Consider the following 6,172-nt stretch of genomic DNA (forward strand, 5'->3'; position numbering starts at 1 on the left):
GATGGAACTGGATCACTAAGGATAAATAGGGGATTTGAATGACACCAAACATGTTTCCTGTAACCTTAACCATAGATCTCACTGAAGTACATATAACCTTGTAATATTTAACTATCATCCAAATAACATCTGCTCATAAACAACTGTGGGTTGGAACTATTCTAAATATGAACTATGTGCAAGTGTATGCGTTCGTTACTTATCATGCAATTGTGTCATGACACGTGGAGTACTGATCGCAATTGCACGGTAAAACAATATTAATCAATATACCTTTCATCCAATTATTTGACTTTGATAGGGGGGGTCTGAAGACCCTTGCCTCCTATAGGACCTTTTAGTCTCAGGTCTGGGATAGAGGGGTCCTTCTCTTCTGTGGTGGACCTGTAGTTCCACACCTATGTGCACTTTGGCTTTTTTACCCTCTTTTTGTACTTGGGCACAAAAGAACCGATCCCAGACTTTCAATAAAAAACAAACAAACAAGGCCTATGCATTTTGTCCTAGTCAACAAATGACAATAATTAATCATTTACATTTTTTGCTTATTCTTTTATTGACACTACATTTTTTTTTATCCTTCCAATATTAGTATAATATACGACTAGGAGTGCTAGTATCTAGGTTGTCAATTAATTTGCTTCATTTTTTTTTTAACCTATGGCCACCTTATCTGTATTGCTTTAAGAGGTGGTGCCCCTGGTTCTCATATCATTTTTAGAATATCTGACCATTGTTGCTGATCATGTGCAGGGGTTCCAGGAGGGGGTGGGTACAAAGTACTCTGCTAGGGCCTCCCTTGTCCATCCAGGCCACATCTGATCCAGATTATGGTCTGAGGAAGTGAATGCATGGACCATCAGCTTCCAGTTGGTCCGCACAGTCACACCCCTCCTAGGCTGCACATGCAGCACTGCTTTTGCCCTTCATCCTAGGCAAGGCCCCAAGAAGCAGCCATACCTGTGCCCAAGATACACCAAGCACTGGTTAAGTGCACCCTATAATAGAAGCCGAGGACCCATCCATGAATGACTTTTGCAGGAAGATACTACATGCTACATAACCAGGGAAATCCTAGAAATTTTCCATGAAGAGAAGCGAATTCAGCTATAAATCCGTAATCTCTGCAGTCACCAGATATCAATCTGAACAGGGCATACCTGAACTTTAAAGGGGTAAGCAATAAATGAGGGGGCGCTAATATTTTATTATATGTTTTACCTTTGCATTTATTAAAAACTGTCAAGACATTAATCTCTCATATATGACGCTTAATTGCATTATTATATTGTGTACAAATAGGACATTGCGACGTCAGCATTTACTACTAACACTGTACACAGGGCCTAATCAACCAATAGGCTGATCAGGCTGCAGCCTGGGGCGCTGGGACCTGGGGGGGCACCACGCTGGCAGCATGTAAGATTTGCTTTTTTTTTTTTACTATTGAATTTCTTGTACACGGAGCCGCCCCTCCCCCATCCTCCACACACTTGTGTGTTTGTGCAGGGGGACAGAGTGTGTGTGTGTCTGCGCAGGGAGACAGTGTGTCTGTGTCTATTTGTGCAGGGGGACAATGTATGTCTGTGTCTGTTTGCGCAGGGGTGACAGTGTGTGTCATATTTGCCAACTCTTCCGGAATGTCCGGGAGACTCCCGCTTTTTGTGTGAGTCTCACAGACTCCCGGGAGAGTGTGGCAACCTCCCATCTCTGCTCACTGAAGTGGGCAGAATTAGGTCCAAAACGCTGAGATTCACGGCGTTTGGCCCCTGTTGTAAAATGCCGCTTTTGCGTCATTACGTCATGGGGGCGGGTCCAAACTGACACAAATTTTGGAGCCCCGCCCCCATCACGCCCACCTCCCCTGGCAGGCTCCCGGAAGCCAACTTTAGAAAGTTGACAAGTATGGTGTGTGTCTGTGTCTACTTGTGCAGAGGGACAGTGTGTGTGTGTGTTTGTGCAGGGGGACAGAGTGTGTGTGTGTTTGTGCAGGGGGACAGAGAGTGTGTGTGTGTGTGTGTGTGTGTGTGTGTGTGTGTGTGTGTGTGTGTGTGTGTGTGTGTGTGTGTGTGTGTGTGTGTGTGTTTGTGCAGGGGGACAGAGTGTGTGTGTGTGTGTGTGTGTGTGTTTGTGCAGGGGGACAGAGTGTGTGTGTGTGTGTGTGTGTGTGTGTTTGTGCAGGGGGACAGAGTGTGTGTGTGTGTGTGTGTTTGTGCAGGGGGACAGAGTGTGTGTGTTTGTGCAGGGGGACAGAGTGTGTGTGTGTGTGTTTGTTTGTGCAGAGGGACAGAGTGTGTGTGTGTTTGTGCAGGGGGACAGAGTGTGTGTGTGTGTGTGTGTGTGTGTGTGTGTGTGTGTGTGTGTGTGTGTGTGTGTGTGTGTGTGTGTTTGTGCAGGGGGACAGAGTGTGTGTGTTTGTGCAGGGGGACAGAGTGTGTGTGTTTGTGCAGGGGGACAGAGTGTGTGTGTGTGTGTTTGTTTGTGCAGAGGGACAGAGTGTGTGTGTGTTTGTGCAGGGGGACAGAGTGTGTGTGTGTGTGTGTGTGTGTGTGTGTGTGTGTGTGTGTGTGTGTGTGTGTGTGTGTGTGTCTGTTTGTGCAGGGGGACAAAGAGTGTGCGTCTGTTTATGCAGGGGGACTGTGTGTTTTGTGGGGGAACCAGTGTGCAGAAAGAGGGACAGTGTGTGTTCTGGGGGGACAGCGTGCAGATGGGGGCAGCATGCAGAAAGGGTGTCAGAGCGTGTATTTTGAAGGGGGACAGGGTGTGTTCTGTGGGGATAGAGTGTTCTGGGGGGACAGCATGCAGAAAAGGGGACAGTGTGTAGAGAGGGAGACAGAGTGTGTTCTGGGGGACAGCGTGCAGATAGGGGGACAGTATGTGGAAAGGGGGACAATGTGCAGATAGGGGGACAGAGCGTGTGTTCTGAGGGAGAGAGAGTGTTTGTTTTGAAGGTGAACAATGTGTGTTCTGAGGAGGACAGTGTGCAGAGGAGTCATGAATTGGCTGTTGTGGTGTGATGATATGATCTCTGTATTGTGTGGCGTTCATGAGGATGCTCTCTAAAGAGCCTAAGCATTTATTATTATTACCATTTATTTATATAGCGCCACCAATTCCGCAGTGCTGTACAGAGAACTCACTCACATCAATCCCAGCCCCATTGGGGCTTACAGTCTAAATTCCCTAACACACACACACAGAGAGAGACAGAGTTAGCGGCCAATTAACCTACCAGTATGTTTTTTTTGGAGTGTGGGAGGAAACCGGAACACATGGAGGAAACCCACGCAAACACGGGGAGAACATACAAACTCCTCACAGATAAGGCCATGGTCGGGAATTAAACTCATGACCCCAGTGCTGTAAGGCAGAACTGCTAACCACTAAGCTACCATGCTGCCCCATTTAGGGTTTGTAATGTTTGCCCATTTTCAAAACAGGACCCCAACTTTCCAGAAGACAGCTAAGTGACAACAAAGCTGAAAGAACAAGCAAGAAAGAACAGGCAAGAGAATCTGTCTAAATCTGTTTGCTGGAAAAAAACTCATGAATTTTCCTTTATTGATTTGGGAGGGAGGATGGGGGGGGGGGGGGGGTGGTGCTACGGGAGTATTAGCTTAGGGCGGCCAGAACCCTTAATCAGGCCCTGACTGTACACCTGACCTACACCTGCTGCAAATACCACTGTAAGATATGTCAGACTCAACATACTGCTGTAAATATGCTCTCTCTTGTTTGTCTTTTTCTGCGCATGTGCACAGCGCAGACGCATCCAACTGTAGATGAGGCCCATTGTTTACGCATGGATTTATTGTGGACTATAAAGGTCGGTAAAGTGCTTTGTCCTCTTTACTATTATAATAAGTATTTGTACATTTTCTCCTAGATCTGGAAAGTATTGAATAATTTCACTGCAAATTTGAACATTATCAAATCTACGGAAACTATATTGTGTGTGTCTATATATATATATATATATATATATATATATGCATTCTAGGAAATCTTTGTTCCCCGGGGGGATGTTAGGGTGGGGCGATTTAGGCCCCGCCCCCTTTCCGACTTCTGAGGCTGCCGGGGTCTGCACAGTATGTGCAGGTCCGCTCGGCAGCAAACCCCTGCTAGAGGAGGGGGGGGGGGGGCGATTGCCCCGATCGCACCCCCCCTGGATCCGCCACTGTACACGTGTGTTCATGAGGTAAAAACAAATTAAAAACAGCTTAGTATACCAAATTTCAGCCCTTTCTGAATTTTTTTTTCCACACACACTAAGAATTTAGTAGGTCAGTGTATAACTCCGCCCAGCAGGTGGCGCTGCAGCTTGGTTTTATTTTTTACACAGACAGACTAACACACGCCACTAGACATTTATATTATAGATATATATATATATATATATATATATATATATATATATATATATATATAGATATATATATATATATAATTTGAGAGTAATAATATTTTATACATTATTTTCATGGTGTTTTAAAAACATTTTTTGACACTTTTGCTTCTGTTAAGATCTGCAATGTCACATAAAGCATTTTGTTTGCAATTAAATATTTGCTGGTACAGAGTGTTTTGTATGTACCTTTAAATGTGTCCTAACATTTAAGCTGTAATGTTATTTTGTGCATTCTTGCCTCATACTTATGCCAAATTCGGGATGCTTTGAGGACATGGGGGAACATGTTGCTATCAGCTACAATGTGACAAATCAGTGTTAGTCCACCTGTTTCTTTACCACCATGATCATGACCATGTGTGATTTTGTAACAATTAAAAGTTGCAAGAATTTACAGTAATAAATGACTGCAACATTTTTTTTTTTAACATGCAAACTCTGTGCTGGAAAGTTAGTACATACTAACTGCTAAACACTGTTACTCAGGGAAGAAGAAAAGTCCCTTTTCGCTTGGACACAGTAAATCAGATATTAAACTGGTACTTAATATTTCTTTGGTAAAGCTAACACTCATATTATTTGACCTACTACATTCCTAAAACACTGATAGATGTAATTCAATGAGCAGGACCTCAAAGAAAATATCATTCTACACTGATGGACTGTTATTTAACTTTTGAGCCCTATTTTGAATCAACACTGCCACCAAGTGGAAACTATCTGTTTTGCAGTGTTAACTTTAACAGAAAAGCACTGTATATTCAGGATTGTGCCTAGGAGGCAATCTGAGGCGGCTGTGTTTTTTTTGAGAAGGTAGCAAAATGTGCTGAATTAAATATAACATTTAATAAAAATTTAATTTATTCCTGAAGATGTTTAATTTGTGTTGTTGGAACTTTTGTGAAACTGTTGCCAGCAATTAAAAGATTAAAAGATGGCATGGTGGTGCAATGATTAACATTACACTGGAATCATGGGTTCTATTCCAATTAGTGCCCTATCAGTGCTGAGTATATTCTCCCCATGTTTGTGTGGGTTACTTGTGTGGGTTCTGCTCCACTGGAGGTTTTGGTCCTCCCTGTGCTCACCTACAACGTATTACATGTAGGATACACATATGGTATTTTTATTGATGTGCCCATGTGGAAATATGTATGTGGGAAAAACTATAAGGGCACTGGGCACTACATAGGTGGTAGACCATCAAAGAGCTTATACAATATCAGAGTCACAAAATCAGAACTCTGACACCCTGCAACACACATCTTCCTGATAGGATAAAACAGGACAATATGAGATCCTCACTTTACTTACTCCCAGATCCTAACATCAACCTCCTAATATTAAATCACTCCTACACTATTAGATCAATACTGACCTAACTGTATGCGTTTGCTGTGTCATGGCGTACAGAAACAACACTTTCTAAGTAACATAGCATTCCCTGCACTTAATCCATTCTCCACAAAACTTTCTGCAGTTCATTCATTTGAAAATCCAAAAGAGTGACTTGTACCCACTTCCCACAATACTTAATCTGCTGCCAAAGTCAAATTTAAGTGCCAGAGAATTAAATTTTTTTCACTTATATTCAATGATAGTGTGAGTGGCAAGTCCAAGGAGAACAGAGGAAGGAAGGAGCCGCAGGAAAATGAGAATCATGGAGCATCCCCAGTAGATCCTGCTGAGGGGGCGCTCTAGCCTCTTCTACTAGGTGATAGAGCAGCTTTAAACTGGCTTTTACACTGGTCAATGGGAATAATT

General features: G+C 43.3%; 1 protein-coding gene across 1 annotated transcript in view; it reads left to right on the forward strand.

The window, feature by feature from the left end:
* Nucleotides 1–1,960, forward strand: part of SCAMP1 (secretory carrier membrane protein 1) — a 457,689-nt gene extending 455,729 nt beyond the window's left edge. The window contains exon 10 of the transcript XR_012678477.1: nucleotides 1,943–1,960. The gene's annotated coding sequence lies outside the window, so the exon portion shown is untranslated. The remainder of the gene's footprint in view (nucleotides 1–1,942) is intronic.
* The last annotated feature ends 4,212 nt before the right edge of the window (nucleotides 1,961–6,172 follow it).

The sequence above is a fragment of the Mixophyes fleayi genome, chromosome 1, assembly GCF_038048845.1.
Source record: "Mixophyes fleayi isolate aMixFle1 chromosome 1, aMixFle1.hap1, whole genome shotgun sequence".
In the NCBI taxonomy this organism is placed as follows: domain Eukaryota; kingdom Metazoa; phylum Chordata; class Amphibia; order Anura; family Limnodynastidae; genus Mixophyes; species Mixophyes fleayi.